Here is a 23,702-nt window from a genome sequence, read left to right as displayed (position 1 = left end):
TTTGTGTAGAAATAGATTAAAACGGAGCACTGCAATGTAGTCTAATAAGAGAATTTTTATGACTACTATGTCATTCATGCATAACTGGAGACTCTCGCACCATGCTGATCTATTTTTAACATTTGTTTCACAATTATATGAAGTTACTACAGTGTTTCACGGAATAGCCAAGCATTGCGCAACACGCTTAGCAAATTGCACATTAACACTTGTCTGCTAAAAATAGTGCGAGTTGCATTGTTTTAGACTCACTCACCCTTCGCTAGACAATTATTACTTTACACAAAGTTTAGCTCCATACCTTCATACTTTAACTAACTTTGATTCTTTACACACAGATCATGTTATCAATTCTATTCAATGACAAAGTTTGCTTTTACAAGTTCTTATTTTACTTGTTTTTCTTTTCTGATCTTTAACCTGAGGAAGTGTTGACATCTCTAGTCTTTATAATAGGGTTGCAATCTATGAAAGAAAATTTCAATATCAAATGGCGATCGGATGGTGCTACCCCTACCAACCCAGCTGGAGCAGATAAAAAAGATTCAAGTCTCGGAGCTACTATTGGAGGTGCTGCCGGTGCGGGTGTACTCATCATCGGAATGGTTGCTTTGTCAGGATTTGCAATAAGAAAACGAACAAGTAAGAGCAACATATATTATTAATAGCTATTTTATTTTGTATCACATGGGCACATACTATTGTGGGAAAATGAATTTACATGTAGACAGAAAGCCAGATGGTATAGTGACGATCTTGGTTTTATTCAAATACCTATTTTTAAACTTGTAGCAAAGGTGTAATTTGTTTAAAATAGTAAATTAGCTTACACTACTAACTATAATATTTCTGGTAAAGCATTAAAAATTATTTTAAGGTTCTTATATGGTAGAACTTTAAAATAATTTTAAAGTTTTCCTTTCGTAAAACTAGTATAACTTTTTTAAATTCAGGACTCTGGTGTGACTAGTATTTAACTACTACATTTATAAAAGAACTCTTGAGTCATGTTTTTAATAAAGAATGCTATTATGTTATTAGAATATATTATAATTTATTATATGTTGCAGTATAACATTATATGACTTTATTTTAAGGTAAGTCTTTCAACTCAAATAAAAAAATTAGGTCACTTGAATTTCAGTTCTTATGTGACAGACTAGAATTCATGTAGCCATTGCCAAATATGTAAGTTAATTTTTACCAGATACATTCACACTAATTTTTTTTTAAGACCAGAAACGGTTTGTTTATAAATGTATATGAAAGCGCTTTGCTCAATAACAGGGTGGTAATATACTGTTTTGCTTGAGTCTATACCAACCGTACATGCTATTCTCAGCTATTTAGTACAGATAATTTGTTTAGCATAAGTACTTACGCATAGTTATTTATGTATTTACCCTAATCTTACATAGTAACAATTCTAGTAAGGAAATAGTAAGTAATGAATTTGTAGAGCTGATACCTTTTTGATATGTTGTTACTAAACTGTACTTTTTATGGAAAGTTAATAGAACTAAGTTTTTTGCAGATGAAATTTAATGTTTTAATAATCAATCATAGAAACTCACTACAAGTGCAACAGTGTGAAATCTCTCATTTTTCATCAAAGAATAGAAATATTTTATGAAAATATAAAGTGTTACGTATTTGTAAAAAGCTGTTCTTTATTTGCTGGTTACAATAAGTGAACTAACATGTAGTTTTAACATTTAGAGTTGAAAGGTTTCTGCAGTTCTGTATGCAGCAAAAAACATTAACACCAGAGCTATTCCAAAATATGGAATAACTTTGGTGGAATAAACTCTACGAGAAAATGATATTTCTTTCATATGTTTGTTTGTCATTTAGTGTGTAAACTAGTATCTTCTTCAGCCACTTTCTAACCCAATCATGTTGATGATATCAAATTATGTACACAATAGGTAGAATGGAGGATCAAATTGCTGGAGCTGGAGTTGCTGGAAAGAATGCACAAGGGTTTGTATCCGGTCTACCTATTTTATATCAGAGACTGTTACTTCCTCTGTTTGACTTGTGTACAAGGTAGAAAGTACTAAGTGTAAACTACTAACTTACCAGCTAATAAACTAATAGACAGTGATTAAAATATTTTTATCATGAAGTACGTCATTAGGAGGTATCATACATCGTCTTTACTATAATACTACATGTAAATCCGACTGTCCAAAACTCTAGTTGAAGGCACTAGTTAGAAAGTTACACACAATAAAGAGTAGTTAGACATTACACAAGAAGATTGCATTTTATGGGATTTAAACTCCCGACATTCAGTTTAGTAAATCAACACTTTAACAAATATGAGTCAACTGCTTTCTGGTGATTTTATATAATTGTGCAAATAGTTATTGTTTGTGCTTTTCCGCCATACCTGATAATTTTTTACAGCACACCACATTTCCACGTTACTAGGAATCAATAATTAGTGAACAGTAACATTTTATACAATACTTCACCATATTATTTTAATTTATCAATTCAATAAATACATTACTTAGTCCATAGTTTTCAAATCTTCAAAAACCAACAGCTTTACTTTATTCGTAATTCACAATAACATTTTTCCGAACATTTTTCAGTAGTTTATTTGATTAAAATAAAAAGGAGATCATCAATTCTCAAAGTTGATAATTTCATAAAATGCAGGGCAACTCTGTTTTAGTGTAAGTCGTAAAATCCTGAGTAAATTGCTCTCCCATTCTGTATTCTTGGGTACTGTTCACACTATCTTAAAGATTGTTAGCCACAGTTGCGTGGTTAAGACTATGTCTTCCCCCAATAGTTCTTGTGTTTCACCATTTTAATTTACTTGAAAAATATGTTTTCACTTCAAAAACGGTGGTCCTTCTTTGAATCAGGTAATAAGGAGAACAGAATGAACAACAAAAATGACCTACCAACAAAACTAAGTAACTCACTAATGTCGTTTTTCTCTCCAAACAAACACAACGACAATTATTCAGTTCGCAAGTTGAAAGTAGTTCGTAATGGTCCGCAGTGTTTAGCCACAGTTATGTTGAATACTATTTTAGACATTTTCATGGGACGGTTTTGTAACTTTGAAATAGTGAAAGTTTAGACTGGTAACGCAAAGACTCTCTGTTCTAAAACTCAGATTTGACTACCTGATTCAACAAACCACAGGTGGTTTATTGAAAGCCAGTTGATATAAATTAACATTTTTTAGGTTCAGGCTCTGGTTTAACTCAGGTAGTTTTAAGGATGAGAATCTCAGATAGTTTAGGGGTCAAAGGTCAATATAAGCTGTAGTTACTTTTTTCCATATAAACTTGATAATAGAGAAATCTCTTTGTCTTAGTAAACTATTAAGGTCAGCCAAAACTGGTCCACTATATAACAGTTTTTTGCCCCACTTCATGGGAAGTCATATTTAATAATTATTGTAAATACATTGTACTTCGGTTTCGTAGCAACAAAATTTCCCTTTTGAAATAAGACTGCACTGTCAATGCAAATATATCTTTGTGTTTTATGTTATCACAGTACATATAGATTTTGCATGGTCTGTGTTGTTTATTGTAGAGCTTCAGAACCTCATACAAAACCAACGGCTGTTTAACTTTACCGTAAAGCAGATTCTTCTTGTCATCAAAAGGTAAATTTATTTAGCTTTTACTAAACTCATCAACTTTTTTGAGTCTTTCATTTTAAAAAACAACTTTGTGAGACTAAACTTATTAAATATTTGCTATTTTTAAAACCTCGAGGCTGTAAAGATTACAGTCTGTAAAATTTATTTTATAACTCAAACATAATCGCAGACTGTTTATACACAAGCCGTTATATACTTTGGGATGCCCTTTTGCTTATTCACCTCAAGCACTGCAGACTATAACATCTTTGATAGAGCATAGTTTTTGATGAATCTTTTGAGATGTTCAGTTGCTGTTTTTATTTAATATAGTTATTGTATTTATATAGTAGTTTGCCTCTTTATATAAGACTTTCGCACCGGCTGATTCCAACCACAGGTTGCAGCATTTGACAAGATTTTATATGAAATAAAGGCAAAAATCAGCTGAGCAAAAATAGGGAAGTTACAGTTTTAAGATACACGTATGTCAGAATTTTGTTTGGTGTCAAACTCTTCTGTACGTACCGATGATATTATATCTTAGTGCTAGAGCTTTTGCATCAAAATAGTCTGCAGAAATTGGTCTCCAATTAAACTTTTAGTATTATAACATAATTGTGCAGGAAAATCATGTGGTACCACATATTATGAATATGTGGTGGATTCTCTAATAAAATGCATTAGGTCTTAAAATCTGTTTAAATTTTTTGTTGTCATATTGAGGAGTTATGGTAACTGGTGTAAAGACCATGATTTAACAAAACTTTTAACTGCATACATTTGTTGACAAAAAAAAAATTATTTTCAATCTTCACTTTCACCTTATTATTTTCAGAGTGAAATTCATGCAGTGACCAGTCAAAGAGCCAATTATGATGACCAGTCAAGAGTCGAAGAGGCAAATAAAGATGTCAAGAAGTTACCATGATTTTAATTGTTCTTATAATTTCTTCTTATTTGTTTGTCGCGTCAACCAGCGGTAGTCTAAAAACTCATTTCTTTCTTTTTTGTTGTCTTCATTCAATAAAGTGATATACTACTCCTCTCAATTCATGAATCCCTCAATCCATTTTTTTTGTTGGTTTTATTCAATAAAGTGATATACTATTCCCCTCAATTCATGAAATTGTTTTAGCTGATGAATAATGATATAAGAGCGTAGCCTTACATAGCTAGTAAACAGCTCTTTATATTTTATTATCAAACTAATTCTATGTACATTTAGTAACTCTTATATTTTAGGTTATTTATTTTTTGTATTTATTCACATGAGAAAAGAGATTTTAGAGTGGCCTGATAAAGCTCAACTTGCTACCTCCGGCTTATTTAGTTTGAAAAGCGTTGTCTGGCTCTATTTGCACAGTTGGCAGAATTTTTGTTTTCCTTTAAAAATGTGCCACAACCTATCTGATTGAAAACTGTTTTTACATACATTAAAAATAATTGCTGCAACCAAAGCATTTATTTATGTATTGTAATTATGAACATTGTAAACGATGCAGGTTAAAAACTCCTAATACATCTGAAAGAAATTCTATGCAACTTGGAACTTTATGCTAGTATGGTAATCAGCATTTCAACTGCAGCAAAATACAAAATGGAGTTTTATAGGTGTAGTTTTAACTTTAAGGGCACCTATCGCTTATTTCTATACAGCCACTTCTGTGACATTAAAAATCTGTATAGCTTGATGGCCACCATACAGAAAACATTGATCTATGTTTTGAGACATGATTTTCTCTTCTGTTATTGATATTTTTGTAGAATATACAGTATATACATATATATATATATATATATATATATATATATATATATATATATATATATATACATATATATGTATATATACAGTATATATTTATATACTGTATATATACTGTAAATATATACTGTATATACTGTATATATATACTGTATATATATTTTGTATATATATAAATATATATATAGTATATATACAGTATATACAGTATATATTTATATACTGTATATATACTGTAAATATATACTGTATATACTGTATGTATATATATACTGTATATATATTGTATATATATTTTGTATATATATAAATATATATATAGTATATATACAGTATATATTTATATACTGTATATATACAGCAAATATACACTGTATATACTGTGTATATATATACTGTATATATATACTCTATATATATATACTGTATATATGCTGTATGTATATTTATATCTATATATATCTATATATATATATATATATCGATATATATATATATATATATATATATATGTATAAATATATATATACTGTATATATATATATATTGGAGTGCATCGCATGAAACAATTTTTTAGCTTAATCACTAAATTTTTACTTTTTTCTTAATATTTTTATATATATATACTATATATATACTATAGACTATAATATATACTATATATTTACAATATATATTTATGTAAAAAAAATTGTTTCCTCATCCCGGATACCCGTATGGGTGATATATTCTGCTCTAACTCGGGTCTCCTACCAGAGACCTGGGCGTTTGAGCACTCGCCTCAAGATCTTAGCTGTTCCCAATAGCGTACTTTTCTGCAACTCACCTAAGTTGATTGTTGTTGGTATTTAGGCAAGCCACATTTTATGCGCCGGTGTTATTGCGCCCAGTGGCCCAATGACTACTGGGATTACAGTTGTTCTCACATTCCAGCATTTATCAATCTCTTATCCAAAAGGGAGATATTTCTCTATCTATTCTTTTTCTTTGCTGGCTATATTGTAGTCATTGGGTACTGCTATATCTATTATAGTAGCCCTCTTGTTCTCCTTGTCTTCCACCACTATATCTGGTTGGTTTGCTAGGACATGCTTGTCAGTTCAGATGTAGAAGTCCTAGAGGATCTTAGCGCGGTCATTTTCATTGACCTTACCAGGAGCTTCCCACCAGTGTTGTGGTTTATTAAGGCCATACTCATCACATAGACTTCTATACACAACACCTGCGACATGATTATGCCGCTCAGTGTATGTGTTTCCTGCTAGCTGCTTGCATCCAGTGAAGATGTGCTGGATGGTCTCAGGTGCATCTTTGCACAGTCTGCATCTAGGATCGTCTCTAGTAGATAGATTTTCGTTTGGAGTTGCCTTGTTGGGAGCACTTGCTCCTGGACTGCCATGATTAGCGACTCTGTATTGGCCGTTAGGTTTCCTTTGTTCAGCCACACATATGTCTGGTGAAGATCCCCAACTCTAGATCTTTGTTGGTGGTAAGCACCATGAAGAGGTTTCGTGTGCCAGTCAATTTCCTCATCATCAGAGCGTAGGTCCGTTGTAAGAGCAGCCGATTGAAATTTAGCTAGCAACTTATCTGAAATGGCCATGGAGGCTGCATATGCTTTGATGCTTTGCTCCTCTTCTTTCATTGTCTGCTTTACACTTTATATATATATATATATATATAAAGTATATTTATATATACATGTATATATAGTTTATTAAAAACTACAGGTTAAAATCATTACTATTATCAGTTTTATGCAATCGAGTTGCAATCTTCAGGTAGAATGACTAAATTGTATAATGTACAAGCTACATGTACATTATACAAGCTCATTCAACATTACCAGCTCACTTGAAGGTTGACTTGCAACAAAATTCACATTACATTTATTTGATATGAAAAGAGTCACCATGTCTTACTCTGTTGTGTTGTAGGTGCAAAATATGTGAGAATGTGATTACAAGCTTGTAAAAGCCCAAAAACGAACAGTTAATCGCAGCCACATGAGACCGCCGTAGTTTGGATTCTCTTTCCAAAACCGCTCAATTGTGACGTAGCTGTGTTAGATGATTTATGTTTACACTATCATGCAACCTTGTTCGTCAAAATATTTCACAAATATACATCACACATTCAATGAAACCATGTCTATTGTTCTTACGTGTTTGTTTTATTGTCATTTTAATGTTGTCACTTTTAGTAGTGATATGTTATAACTAACCGAAAAAATTTGTTTAATTTTTTACTGTTAGCTTGAAAGAGTACATATCATTGTCTGATAATCATGACGAGCCTGTTGGTCATTTGTGATAATCGAAAAGTGCTGTAGAAATTATTTGCGAAGTATTGAGCTACATAATCAGATTACAACTTGCCGACTAGACCAAGCCGAAGCAAACCTGTAAAGTAGCGAGCTTCTATATTTGATACGAGGTTCTCGGTAAGACCCGAAGTGTTTGTCCTAAACTAGTGCTACGATAAGTTTTATATCGAGCTTTTTCTTGCCCTTTCATTTCACTGGAGAACATCACGTGACAAGATTATAACCAAATTTCATGGCTACGTCAGGGAAATAAAAAGATTCCAATCTACGGCGGCTTTTTGTTTTTGAGCTTTTAAGAGCTTGTAATCACAGTTCCACATTTGTGGCACCTACAACACAACAGAGCAAGACATAGTGAATCTTTGAAACCAAATAACTGTAATGTGAATTTAGTTGCAAGTCAACCTTTAAGTGACACAATAGCCTAATAAAAAACTGCTTTACAAACCATATTTAGCATCTCTGAACAAAAAAAGCAAAATGCTTCCTAAGTGTAGGCATGCCACAAGGTCTTTATTAAGCAATTGTATCACTTGAGAACATTTCTTAATTATATAGCTTTAAAACCATGATTTACAAGCTACGTATATCTATAACTCCTAATAATTTGTTTTAGACTGCAGTTGACCAAAAATGTTCACAAGCTACATCTGTAACTTTTAGTAATCCCATTTAATTATTTCAACCATCTGATTATGTATACCTTACATAGAGCATATTCTATTAAGGAAATTTTATTTGATGAGTGCAGTCGGTTTAACTGTGTGAAGCTAAATAATAATAAAATGTTGCCAGTTTGTTTAGTTCTACAGTTTAATACATTTTACATATGCTCTGCCTAGCGTTGAACACTTTTCATTAGAGGTTGCGAACAACCAATTTAACAGGTTAATCCCACAAACAAACGAGCGAAGCGAAGTATGAGAGTTTAATGATAATGCATGTGCACACAACTTACGAAAATTAATCATCAACAATGAGATGAACCCTTGTCTAGAAATTTCCTCAACAGATTTCACCATCGTTTTGTAGAGTCATTAAAGTATAATAACAATACAAAACACATTTAAGCCTATTTAAATATGTTACTAAGTATTTGTAAACCATCGGCATTATCTCAAAACTTACCCATCTGATCTGATTATACACAAACAGACAGATTAATTTGGACGAAAATCGCCACCTAACACTTGAAAAGCTTGGTTTAATAAAAATTAAGACCGGAAACTGAAACGCCGAACGACAGAGATTAGAACGATAAAGTCGTGTGCATTTCACGAAAAAATAACGTGCACATTTCAACAGTCTATAGCATTGTTGAAGGTTTCTGTAATTAACGTAGGCGTACTGAAATCGTTTCATTTTTGCCGATTCCAAAGTAACTGACATTTTAGACTCTTGAGTACATCGATATTCTAACTGATGTACAACGCAGTGTTAGTAAAGGAAATGACAATGATATTTTTTTCTAACGATTCTTATAAGATTTTAAGATTAGGAGATTATACATGTACTTATGAGATTGTAAAAACTATGACGTTTTTAAATGTAAACAAAATTGTTTATTGGTTTTACATTATTACTATATTAATAATATTGGTTATTCTAATAATATCAGTGCATTTTACTTCCAATATTGGCCAATATTGCATTTCTCCTATTGCAGGGGGAGAGATATAAACATATAATATTTTCCTTTCATTATTGCTATTTGTTGTATATAATAACACCCACACCCAGTACATTACAGCTACCATTGGAGTTATCCTATTGCACTGCAGTGCCATTTGACTGCTAATATTGCAATTCTCAACCATCAGTACCCTTTTTTTTCCAATATCTTTTTGGTCGTTGGCTGTATGACAGTGGAATTTCTAGTATATATATATATATATATATATATACACTGTATAAATACATTGTATATATATATGTATATATATATGTATATATATATATATATATACATATATATATACATATATTTATATATATTATATCTACTATATAAACGGCAATCGTTGTCTATCTATCTGTGTATCTGTCTGTCCGCTTTATAGAGTACCGTACTTTTCGGACTATTAGCCGCTACTTTTATATAAGGGCGTGTCTATTCTGTGGTTTTTTCACCGCTAGGGCGCATTAACGAGAATCTCCGGTTAGTACACGCCTCTATTATAATACGTAACCTACTATTCATCGTAGGGATGGACGATAAATACTGATATGCTAATAGTATGAGTTGTCTTCTCGATATATTGAGTCACCGATAACTCCCAAATATGAGCAGTATAAATAAATTATATGGCGGTCTTTCTTTTCGATTCGATCGTACGAAGCAAACTTAATTAATATGAGTAAGTAGTAAAATTAAATTAATATAAATATTAGTAGTGAATTAAATAAAATTTACTGCTCTTTAAATAAATTAACGAGTAGCAAATTACATCTAATTAATATTTACTGCCAACCTGTACCGGGAAGGTCATGTGAAGGTTGTTTCTTGCAACCACTAGAAAAACGCTGTTCTCTATATAGCAGATAGTTGAAATCGTAATATTGTAATTTCGTAATATAGACTATTAGCCGCTACTTTTCTCTGACGATTTGAGCCAAGCGGCTTATATAAAGGAGTGGCGATTCTGTTGTTTTTCTTTCACCGCTCGGGCGCATTAACCGAAATCCCCGGTTAGCACGCTTTTTAAACGGCAAATTTTCTGCCGTGTTAAAAAGCACCTTTCCTGAGGTCTGCGGTCTATACAAAGGTGTCTATACAGCTATACAAATGTACTATTCATTAAATAAAATAAACTAACGAGTAGTTATTTACATGCAATTAATATTTACTGCCAACGTGTACCGAGAAGGTCACGTAAACGTTTGTTTCTTGGAGCCACTGGAAAAACGCATTTCTCACCTACTAAATTTCCACATCAAAACGGTAAGGGTTTCTTATACGATGTTGTATTGTCTATGAATTGCCACATCTCCACTACTTAATAACGTTGGATTTGCCGCTGTTCGTGATAGTGGGTCATGTTCATTTCCTTCAGCAGCCAAGTTACTAATTTTTTTCCAGCTACGAGTAGGCCTACTGTAACTTACTATTACAGAACTTTTACGAGTACTCCGAGGGTTGCGATACGCTATTGTGAAAAGAAAGAGAGCAGCTGCTATCGACTTACTGTCACTCTGCATCAGCCATGACCAGCTATACGTCGCCTGCTCAAAAGTAGGCACACGCCGAAAACTGTTTCTTCATACGCCCGACAGAAAAACCAAAAATGTTGTCTACCCGCATGTGTTGCGTTGAACTAAGGGAGAGAGAGAGAGAGAGAAAGGGAGAGAGAGGAAGAGGGGGGAGAGAGAGAGAGAGAGAGAGAGAGAGAGGGAGAGAAGGGGAGGGGTGAGAGAGAGGGAGAGAGAGGGAGAAAAAGAGGGAGAGAGAGGGGGAGAGGGAGAGCGAGGAGGAGAGGGAGGGGAGAGAGGGAGAGAGAGAGGGAGAGAGTGAGAGAAGGGGAGAGAGAGGAGAAGGGGGGAGAGAGAGGGAGAGAGAGGGAGAGAAAGGGAGGGCGAGGAAGAGAGGGGGGAGAGAGGGAGAGGGGGAGAGGGAGAGAGAGAGAGGGAGGGAGAGAAGGGGAGAGAGAGAAAGGGAGAGTGAGGAGGAGAGGGGGGAGAAAGAGAGAGAAAGAGAGAGAGAGGGAGAGAGAGAGAGAGGGGGAAGAGGGAGGGAGAGAGAAAGAGAGGGGAGAGAAAGAGGGAGGGGGAGAGAGAGGGAGAGCGAAGAGGAGAGGGGGGAGAGAGAGAGAGAGGAAGAGGGGAGAGAGAGAGGGGAGAGAGGGAGAGAGGGGAAAGAGGGAAAGATGGAGAGAGGGAGATGTAACTGCATATTTGGAGTTGTTTTACAGTATGAAAGCCAACTCTCAATAAACCTTATGCTGCCCGTGAATCTGTTACTGTAGGCGGGTAATGCAGCTAGTATATATATAAACATATATATATGCATATAAATTTCAAAATTGGGCTGTCTGTATGTCCATCACTATGTCTGGCTATTGCTAGTAAAATCACTAAACTTCCAACACACTGTCATTAATGATTAAGTTAAAAAATTATTTCATATTCAATTTAAATTACCTATGCAGGTACTTATATTAACAAACAATTTGTAAAATAAATACGTACATAATTAAGTTAATTAATTAAATAACAAGTAATGTGAATTAGGTATTTGGATTTTCAAATTTGTTTGTCAAATAAGCATATTCATGATTGCATTAGTGAATCACTTTTTTTCAACTGCTGAATTACCTACTAAAATATCAGACAAGCATTTAATTAAATTTCAATTATAATCGATTTAGCAATCAACTTGCAGTCAAAACTGAGCTAATCATTGAACTACAAACTATCTTACCCAGGAGTTTTGCATAAAGTTCTGCTAATTAATAGTTTAACGAGTAATGTAATTATTCCAGTTATGGAGTAGGCTATATCAATAAATGACCACATCCCTGTTCGTTATATCTATAGACTGTGCAGCAGCACCCAATATTTTTACACAAACATAAATATAATGATCCTCTAAAAATACAAGCAAGAAAATGGATGCAAATAAAAAACCTATCAGAATTCGAGCCTTTTATGTGAAACTTGTGATTTGACTTGAGCTTATAAAAGGTTATCTTGCTTCAAATTTTAAAGTCATTGACACCAGTCTGTAGTAGATTCGCTTTCTTTCAAATAAACTATAATACAGCCATCAACTATAGAAACTAGAAACAGTTTTGTCTGTTAATGTTGTGGCTTTCCCATCAAAGATTATATTAGCAGCCTAGTTTTTTAAAACTAATATTTTTTATCGGGTTTTGTATGAGAAAGTATGAGACATTTTAGTATGAGAAAGTCTGACGACCAAACATAATGCAGAAACACTACTTTGCAAACAAATTCACCGACATATTTTGATTGTAAGACAAAAGTGACTCACTAGAACGGTAAATGCTAAGCTTTAGTCGCCACATATGAAGTTGTTTCCTGGAAATGTTTGCGAGATGGTTTATGAGGGTGCCTTTCGAATCAAAGAAGGTCAGCATCCTAAGGTTTGATCAATTGGCTAAAACGCATTTTCATGTAAGGATCGTAATAAATTATAACGTACGGTACTCTGTCTTAGTGTCTATACAAGATTAAGAACATGCAGCACTATAACTTGTATATATGTTAATGTTGTTCAATTGACTTGCAGCAATATATGAATTGTATCAAAGGGTTTTAAGGTAATAAGTTAATTATTGAAGCGTTTTTAGTTTGATAACTTGTTATGTGGGCAGACTTGCCAACTCAAGAGTGGGCAATGCGTGAGATTTGGTTTTGGGGCAATCGGTGTATCAATGATAGTATATATAAAATTATGGATATTGGAGCAAAACTCTCACGCATTTTCCTTTTTTCTTTTTGGTAATTTCGTGAGTCTCAAGCCCAATGCCGGAGAGTTGGCAGGTATGAACGTGGGGGCATTAATATAGATTTGATATAACAATGTAAAGCATCACGAAAGGGCGGTTTTTTATTTGTCAGTATGCAAGTTATAAAATAGCTAAGGACTGGTTATTATTAGATTTGTTAGTTTTAACCTCTGGTCAAGTTTGAAATTTTTAGGTGTAAGGTAGAGGTTTTGGGTCGTTTTGTGATATATTTGCTATAAACGGACGAGGAACACACGTATACGGTTTCGTGTGAAGATGTTTTCATTACATATAGTTTAGCTTGACACCTTTTGTCGTGGTTTTGACATTGGTTTCACAAGAAGTTCACATTTTTGCACTTAATCACGTCTTACGTCATCATCAATTACTTGCATTAGTTACAATAACTTACTCACAAAACTGTTCTTTAGATAGCAGGATGAGTTAGTTATAGTCGCCTAAAGTTTTGAAACATTTGACAATGCCAGACGACTCTATCTTCTGAGTACTAAAGACAACTTTTGTTTGCTAACAAAATTGTATCCTGTTTTTTTAATTATGTTCTAAAACTTGTGCCACTGTGATGGGTGGACATAAAGAACTTATGCTAGGCATAATTAATCTGAGTCCACGCACAACATGAGTGTTGAATGTTGAATTTTCCTTGCCATTTTATTCTATTTTGTTTTCAGACAGTCCCCTACTTACGAACATTCGAGTTACGAACAACAGTACATACCAACAGGTCTGCATGTATGTCCGCCGCTAATACTGACGGTATTACTGACGTATTAACGGCAGAAAGAGGCACTACTCGGAAGCACCACCCAGCATCAACCTTCCTCTGCCCAGTTCGTTGCAGTGCATATGTGCGTGAATGTATCTCCATTGCGCAAATAACTTTTTTATTTTTACTGTACGTATTGTAAAGAACTTTGCCGGCCTTTACTTGGCACCATCTAGACCAATAATTAAAGAGAAGAGGGTGCGTGTAGTTTCATTCAGCTTTTTATTAGCGAGGGGAATTTCACTAGCTGAGGAGCGTACGGCTATGTGCTCTGCTCAACTAAGTGAGCGCGCTCCTTTATATACAATAATATCAACCATTCCGGCAAACGGTAAGAACACTGGCCAACAAGGTGAATAAATAGGACCGCTAGCATGTTGGTATGACAACATTATAAGTGATGATAAGTGATAGTGTTATGACAGGATATCAGATATAACAATAGCATAACGAGTGAAACAACGATACAATAAAAGGACAACACATACAAAAAATAAGACAACGATAAGTGATAGCATAACAATTAAAAAAACGATATAATAAAAAGGAAAACACAAACAATAAATAATAAATGCAATGTCATGGCCCGGCATCCACTACAGTATTCTCTCAATTTTATTAAATATTTTTTCAGCACAAACCAATGCAGGTTACTTATACAAGCCTTAAACACACTTATATAAACCTTCAATATATTTATATAGGCCTTAATCATAAATTATAATACAAATTATAGCACTGAAGAAACTTACAAATGAATTCACTTTACGAACAATCGTTTGAAACGTAACTCGTTCGTAAGTAGGACACCGTCTCTATGTTCAGTTTGCGTAGCTTTGCTTTGTCACGTAATTTTCTTATTACTGGTTCAGGTACGAGTTAAGGTGTTAAGCTATTGTAAGCAATACTGATATTTACCAATAAAAGGTACTTCTTTATTCTATAAGTCTAACAATTGAAATACACAGCTAACAAAATTCTAAACAATAAAAGTAATGACCAAAGGTTAAAATAGCTAATAAAAGTTACACACTTACTCGAACAGTCGTCCATGTTTGCTAGCTCGGCCCATATGATTCCGGGTTTCGACCGCCAAACGAGAATCACGACAGTCCTTATTTATAGAGGCTCATTAGTTGAAATAGTGAAGTAGAAGATGATCAGCTGATGATGATGAAGGAAGCTTCATAGGTAGGGAAAAGATAGAGGCTCCAGAGGCAGAGGGAAACAAGAGGGAGGCTCCAGAAGCAGAGGGAGCCTCAGCAGGTCCTTGAAAAATAAGAGATAGACGGATCAACGCTGAGTAGTCAGAGCTGTTCTCTTTTATAGACGTTTCTGTTAGCCTGTGAGGTGTTTAGGCGCCCAGATTCCGTTATTTATGTTGCAGAAGGCTAGCAATTCAATGAACTTGTTTTAAATACGTCATGGGAGTGTATTGATTGGAAATGATGACTAACTTCAATTGTCTCCAATTGGTCCTGTGTGGTATAGGTCTGATATCTTTTAATGGTTTTCTAGCATGTCAATCGATGTCTCTTTTCTCATGGGCTGCATTCACAGGAGTTTTCTTAGCTACTTGTAGATGAGTACATGATGACTCTCTTTATTGCTGGTCCTGTGATGTATTAGCTGTCATGTTCATTGTATAGTATTGCATATGTCTCCGGAATGTAGACATTTCTCCATTATGCCATCTACTTTTGTTAATACTTTCATACAATCCTACAAACAGAAGGTTGTAATTTTTTGGTACCCAAATCTTGCTAATCTTTCTCTTTCTCACCTGATGAGAGCAGACCTATCTCTTCCCTGAACAGATTGTGATTAACCAACAGCTAAGTACTCATCATACTACATATCATAACCATTAAGCTACACGGAATACAATGGATTCAATGAGCAAATAGTCATTACATCAGTTAAGATACTTACAGCGTTTGCTTGGGATTAACAACTAGCACTCTTGATCATTACTCGTAACGATTATTAAGCTGGCCCAAATTGCGGGTATTGTTTTAGTAAAGATTTTAGTATTGATCTAGCTTTCCAGGTAAGTTACTCAAGTTCTTAGGTAATTATTCTATTATTCGTGCACTGCCAGTCATTTGGCTAGTGTATATATATACACTAGCCAATTGCCCGACGTTGCATGGTTATTAAAGGTTGACTTGCAACAAAATTCACATTACTGTAATTTGGTATCAAAAGATTCACCTTGTCTTGCTCTGCTGTTTTGTAGGTGCAAAATATGTGGGTGGGTATGTGATTAACAGCTCTCAATAGCTAAAAAATGTGTGCACAAAGTGTTTAATATAAGTACCTTTCTTGATGTGTGCACTTTACTTTACTCTTTCATTACTGTGCTAAATTCGTTATTCGGACTAAATTAATTCAAACGGATTTTCGAAAAGTTGATAGACCGCTAGTATTTGTGCAATATCTCGAGAATCAGTGCAGGTATTGTTTTACTGGCAAATGCATCTCACTCAAAACAATATCCTCTACAAGATAAGTAAAATGAACTAGTGAATCCCACTCTCGCAAAATTTCTGACGCTTCCTTTACGTCGAACGAACGCGATGAATTTTTTATTGCCATGATGATGGCGATCAGGTTTTATCGTTTTGAAAAATAAATAGAAATGGAACCAATTGACAAAGAGATTTTTAATTGGCTGCACTGGATTGGCAACAAGGTTGCTTTGTTGGAGACAAAATTTGATTGGTCTAGCTGATGTGTAGTCTTCGTAATGAAAAGAAAAAATAAACTCTATCAATGATTCGATCCATTGACTTGCAGTATGTACTTCTATTACCGCGATTGCCGATACATCGGCTCGAGGTAGTAAAAGACTTAAGGGCATATTGGTGGTGCAGCATTACTAGAAGTCTCTGTAAGCTATGTGTTTACCAGGGAACTAACAGCTAAAGTATGTTTAGTTATATAATATATCACCCTGTTAGTCCATTAAGTTTCTCTAGTTATATGATTTTTGTATAACACTCTGTTAGTCATAAAGCATGTCTAACTATTTGAAATATGACTCTGTTAGTCATACATGTCTATTTATGTGATATATCACTATGTTAGTCATGAAGTATATCCAGTTATATGATATATGACTCTGTTAGTCATAAAGTATGTCTAGTTATGTGATATATCAGTCTATATCACTCACAATAGCTATTTGCCAATGATAGCCGTAGCCAGAACACCTATTATTCAAAGAGACCAAATGTTTATTCTCCTTGACAAGAGAGAGAGAATTGCTCAACTGGAGGAGAGCTTAAGTTCAAACAAAAGGCATGGTGTATCTTTGTATAGGTCTCTTTAATATCATACTTTTCACGCTATTACCCGCATCCCTATATAAGCCGCGTCTGCTTTATTTTCAAAAAGTATAATAAAACAATACAAAGGCTGCACCTTTTGTATAGGCCGCAGAACTCAGGACGGTGCTTTTTAACGTGGCAACAACTTTGCTGGTTAAAACATAACAGTGCCATTAAGCACTGTTCTGTATTTAAGTTACATGGCTATATAAGCTGCATGGCTCAAAATATCAGTAAAAAGTAGCGTCTAGTATTTACTGATATTTTGAGCTAAAAATAGTCTGAAAAGCACGGTAGCATCTGTGCAACTGTTAATCTGCTTTGTTCATGAGCTTGTCAGAACATGCAGTTGCTCACATTTTACAGGTACAGCTACAATTGTCTTCATTTTTGTACTGAAATGGCAGGCATTTCTCTGTAGCTAACTTAGAAGCCGGATCAATCACGCTAAATTTCATTTTGCAGTACTATAAACTGCTTGAATGAAAATATATCTGATCAAGAGGAGACGATCACACAACTAGTCATGAATATGTCAAAACTAGAAGAGACAGCAATTGGTGATAAACCAGTAGCAGTAGATTTGAAGTGTAAGGTCGCTGAGGGTCAACAGGAGGTGGCCCGTCTGCTCGAGAACCTTGAAGCCTGCAAACTAAAGGAAGATGCATCGGAGACAGCTATGAAATTGTTGCAATCCTAGGTAGATGATAAATAGTATATATAATCAGTAGCTGTAGGTATTCAGCATGTATTCATGAACTTTAGCAGCTAATCAACAGCTATATCAGGTGGGCGATAGCTATAGCAGGTAGTCCGTAGCTATAGCAGGAGGTCGATAGTTATAGCAGGTGGTCGATAGTTATAGCAGGTGGTCGATAGTTATGGCATATAGTAACAGCTCTCTCGATCATTGCTGTTTTTATATTCTCCTTTATAGCAAGTTTCTCTCTTTCTCCTACTTATGGTCCAAGCTAATATATATCTTTGTTTTAATTTTTAGTAAATTTAAAACCTTTCATGTTTTTTACTTTCTCCCCAAATAATATTATTATGGATCTAATCTGCTTGTTTCATTACCTTTAGATATTCTTATTCATTTCATCACTTGGATTTTTCTTATTAACTCACTCTTCTATTTATTTGTTTTCTCAGCTCTGTTATCTTATACTTTGGAAGTAAGTTCTTCCATTAATTATCCTGGATCGGTTATTATTTGTAGGCTTAGCCATAAAATAATTTCCAGATCGAGCATCTGAAGGAACAAGTCAAAATTCAAAGAAAGACAACTTCAAATTTGCCCCTCTGTCTAGTTCCGACTTACTATCTGACACTGGTGACGGGTAAGAATGTGTGTTTGTTAAGTCTCATGTTGTTTTGTTGCTCTCCTCTTGGATGAAGCAATTTGCGTATATGCTGTGTCTTCTCCTCAGATACTTTCAGCATATCCTATGTGTTCAATAATTCTTTTATTTGCTTCCTATTTCTGTAGCATTTGCTTGATATTGCTGGCTTTTAAATGATATTAAGGAAGGCCGGTGTTAGTGCCTGTCATTCTTTTGGTTAAACGGTTTTGTACTGCTTCTGACATTAGAGTTCACAAGAAGTTTACATTTTTGAGCTTGATCCCATATTACATCATCATTAATCTCCAGACGATGTTCACTTGCTTTACCTGTAAAAATGTTTATTGAGATAACAGAATGAATAAGTTATAGTCGCTTATAGCTTCGGAACATTTGACAATACCAGACGACTCCATGTTTTTAGTGTAAAAGATAACTTTTGTTTGCTAACAGATTTTTTTAATTATGTCGTAAAACTATCTGCTACAAGCAACAGGTTTTAGTTTTGTTTACCCAACTTTTGCTATGTTAGATCATTGGATTGAAAGCTAGTATTGACAGCAATAGTTCTTGTACCCTATTTCTGTCACATCACAAAATTCAACTAAAATATAAAAATCTTTAGTGAATAGTGAAAACCAGCCATAATATACTACCCTACAGGATGAATTCATTCGCGGAGTTATATTTCGCGAAAGTTGTCTTTTCATGCATATTCGCGGATGAATTTATTCGCGGCAGAAAATTGCCACTCTCTAGGAAAAGTTAACTCTATTGCGGCTAGTAATATATATTCCTACGCATGCGCACACCGCGTGTTCCGTTTTATATTTAGTTTACAACTGCTAGGCGATCATGCTATTCTACGGTAAACAATTTTTGCTGCGTCCAGAGGTTTTCACGAACATTTATCGTTTTGGAGGCCTTTGATAAGCCAACAACTTGTGGTAAGTAATGAGTTTTTTACATGTACTAAATTAGTTGAATTTTACTTTGGCTCTTCGGTAAAACCCAATACTAATTTTTTCCATCCCTACTGCTTCATTATTTGTTTTAGTGTGAGAGAGATTTTTCATCATACACCGAAGAACAATGATTGCAAGGGTGGTAGATGTCATTCTTAAAAGATCACCAATCATTCAGGGAGGTCTGGAAATTGAGGTTGACGTGACCGCAGCTACTTACAAGAAGAATATATCTGTTTTTAAAAAAGGAACAAAAACGCCTTTACGAGCACAAATCTTTGGCCAACCGGCAGAACTTTGCAATAGTAAGCCACGAGGAGAGTTCTGATGATAACTTCCTTACCAGCCATGTAGTAGCGAAAGAATCTCCTTCAACACCTACCCAAGACGGTGACAGCGACAAAGCTGCTATTACCAAAATAAATAGTCAGAAAGCATCATTACACGCCAGTATTCAAATATCAAGAGTACCAGTTTAATTTTATTGCTAGACAACCGCCATATGGACTAAACTGTTTATATTTATTCCATTCATCGTTTGTAAAATTTTATCTGTATTTGAAACATTTTATTTGTACACTCAAGTTTGTAATAAATTATAATACATCTATACATGAAATAAAATATATAATTTGATCATGTTTGCTACAGCGATATCAAGGAGTTGTTGCCGATGAAGGGGTCTAGGTTGACTGGTTGCCTCTGCCAATATTCCTGCCTTGATGAATATTACTACTTGTCTCTAGTTTTCGTAATCGGAGTAGGTTGTTTTATTCTCAATCTGCAGTAACCACAAAAAGAAAAAATAATAACGAGTGTTGAGGAAGTACAAAAACAATAGCTGAAGTATTTGATGAAAGCGATCAGTTTTTAAACAAAAGAATTAACTAATGCAGTTGATTATGGAAAAGCGTATCTGCACTGCAAATCAAATACATACCATAATGTCCAGATCAGAATCATGATCGTCCTTGACTTCAGTATTAGAGATTGATGGAGTTGATTCTAATGTAAAAAGACTAGGAGAGCTTTTTTGCTATGCGGAAGCCATGCCGAATAACTTGTAAAAACTTTGAATAATTTTGTATAAAGTTTGACGCAATGGCAATAAAGCTCGAAGCCTGGCGATGATTTTAATAAAGTTTTGGAACTCGGCTACGTTTAGTACTTCTGCCTCGCGGCTATTTTTGCGATGACGCCATTCTGCATATCTTGTGACAACCTCGAATAATTTTGTAAATAAATGTGATGCATTGGCAATGGTGTTAGCTCAAAGCTCAGGCAATGATTTTAAAAATGTTTTGGAACTCAATTACGTTTAGTATTTACATTAAAAACTAGGCTAGCGACTAGTTTTCAGTTTGATGCAGTAGTTATTCTCTCTTGTGATTAAAAATAGAACTAATTATTCACTGAATTTAATAATTCGCGGGATTGACTGTTCGCGAAATCGCAAATTTTTATGACCAACGAATATTTTCATCCTGTAGGGTAATATCTCTCACGCTATATAATTCTCTCACGCTTCTCCTGTCCGCTTCCCTTCTCCTGTCCGCTTCCCTCTCCGTGTTTGCCTCAACCCTGCTGTCCGCCCTCTGTCCGCCTCTGTATGTTTTGTGTGGTCCCCGTGTAACATTCCCATTTGTGTTTTTATTGGATTTTTTGTAGTACTCATTCCGAGGATTTGAGAATTTTTTGAGATTTGAGATTTTGCTGTAGCCGTATATAATAATTTGATGAAATGGAAACTCTTCACAAAGGCTCAAACTTATACATACGTGAATATATATTTGTATATCTTATACATACATTTATATATTTTTGTAATTCTTATTCATACATGCTTATATCTTTGGACAGTTCACCCTCAGAATATAACTACCTTGATATCCAATATTTTCACCTCACCAGGTGGAGCATAGTGATCTTTCAACCTTACCATATGAATCTTTTTTCAGCATACGAATTCAACAAAACTTTTGCCTGAGTTAACATTTGGCAGTCAGTGTGTTTATTATGTATATATACATGACCAAGTAAACAGTGGGAGCACCTACCAGTGCATGTCAAACTCATTATCCAAGGATGTCAGATAAGTTACCATCTAGTTGTTGCTAACTAGCTGTAGAATGCCTAAAGGTTCACTTACTGAGTTCATCCATATTTGCCTCGTAGCCTTCTATAAGACGTTGGTCGGCTGGTCAGTGCAATGGGTTCATTAAGGATATGCAATTAGTATTGTTTCTTTATGGTGAAAGACTAATGCGAATATGTATCATTTGTGTTGTCTGTCCAATACCTACCACCCGGCCTAAAGGCAAATACATAGCACTCAAGCTACAGGCCAATTTTAAATTTGTTAATTTATTCATAGGTTTCTAAATTATGTTTGGTTATTTCCCCACAATGTTTTCGGTAAGTCTCTGTAAGCCAAATATTTTCTTTACATCACTTAGTTTGGTTAGGTGAAGTGGCTGGGCCCGGATATTTTGAAGACTTCAAAAATCTTTACTATAATGAGAGACGTGTCTGTTTGCCTGTTTGTCCGAAGTCACATTTAAAGTTTTTTTAAAAGATCACCGTGAACGGGATTAGAACTCACAAATTTCAGTATGACAGACTGATACTCTAATCACTGCACCAAGTGAAGCCTATGTATGCCTAAATAATATGGTTGTTGTACATTTAGTTCTTACACCTAATGATCTCTCACGGCACGCTGGGTTGCGAGGGTAACTGCATGATTAAAAGGCAACATACTGTTTTAGAGTTCTCTAAAAAAAACTACCATATTTTCATGGACTGGCCTTGTTTCCTTGTTGTTTTGGTGTTGGAAAGGTTTGTGCTGGTTAAACAGGAATTGGTTGACAATCATTTTAGCTATGCTAAAAATCTGATAACTGATATTATGACTGATAATCTGATAACTGACAAAGCCAATTGTATTACACTAGTCTAACTGACTGACAATGAATACAAATGCAGTAGACACTCCTACATCATATACTTCCTATAACGTAATTCCAAATAACGCAAAAAACTGATTTGAAGTTTATGCTTTGTACAGTGTGAAAAAATTTTGTATAACAGAAAATGTCAAGTCAGACAAAATTAAAAAATCGATTCGAATGTTGGTTTATCTCGTAACACTTGCGAAAGAAAAAACAATGTATGTATAACGTTTTATGTATTATATTGTTGTGGAATGTGGTCCACTGGGAGCTGAGCATAGGGATGAGTTAAGCCGAGCCAAGCTGTGTTCAGTCAGGCGTGTTAATGAGGTGGGAGTTCAGCCAAGCCAAAGCCATGCCGGGTCCAGCAAATAGAACGGAGGCGGAGCTTACTAGCTATATAAGCTCGAACATTTGTGTAGAAGAGCAGAGCTGTTCTAGGCCTGTTCATTGCCTGTTCTACCGCTAATCAACTCCGGTCCGGCATAATCCGAGGCCGGTCCGGACAACTAGAAAACCGGAATGGTATGGAAATGGTGTATGCTACTCTATGGAATTAACGAAAAATGGTCCGAAGGTCGTGTGGGAAGGAGGTAAAACGGTTCTCACGGTCGCAACCAAGGGTTTTTTATTAAAGCACTCATTTCTCTGGACGACATCAGAGCGTTGGAAAAGATAGAGAGCGAAGGCAACACATATTTACAGGACTTACTGACTTCGGTCACATTGAGCTTGGAAGAAGCTGGAGAAGGAGTGAGTAGGCCAACACCGGCAAACGTGGTGGTCTACAAAGGGAGTAACAAGGAGAGGGACATGGCTTGACGGCCAGATTCTGCCGTGTTGGAAATCACTGAGGAAGGAGTAGAGGCGCTGTTGGGTGCCACTCTGACAGAGGTCAGCGCGGAGGAACTGCCCAACAAGGCCATACCAAAACGAGTGGAAGAAGAGTGCCGGGTGGCTGCTGTGCGCACGAAGAGGAGACAGGTCAGCCCCCTTCACCGGAGTTGTCTTCCTCTCCATCATCTGTTGCCGTGAGGGAGAGCACACCTCTGAGGCAGCCTGAGCCAGAGTAAGTCAGGCCGTGGAAGAAGGCCATCGTAAGGACTATCAAGTACTTGTTTTCCCAGCCTGTAGCACAAGCGGAAA

The sequence above is a fragment of the Watersipora subatra genome, chromosome 5 (assembly GCF_963576615.1).
Source record: "Watersipora subatra chromosome 5, tzWatSuba1.1, whole genome shotgun sequence".
Classification (NCBI taxonomy): Eukaryota; Metazoa; Bryozoa; class Gymnolaemata; order Cheilostomatida; family Watersiporidae; genus Watersipora; species Watersipora subatra.
The sequence above is the reverse complement of the archived record's forward strand: the minus strand, read 5'-3'. Positions refer to the sequence as shown.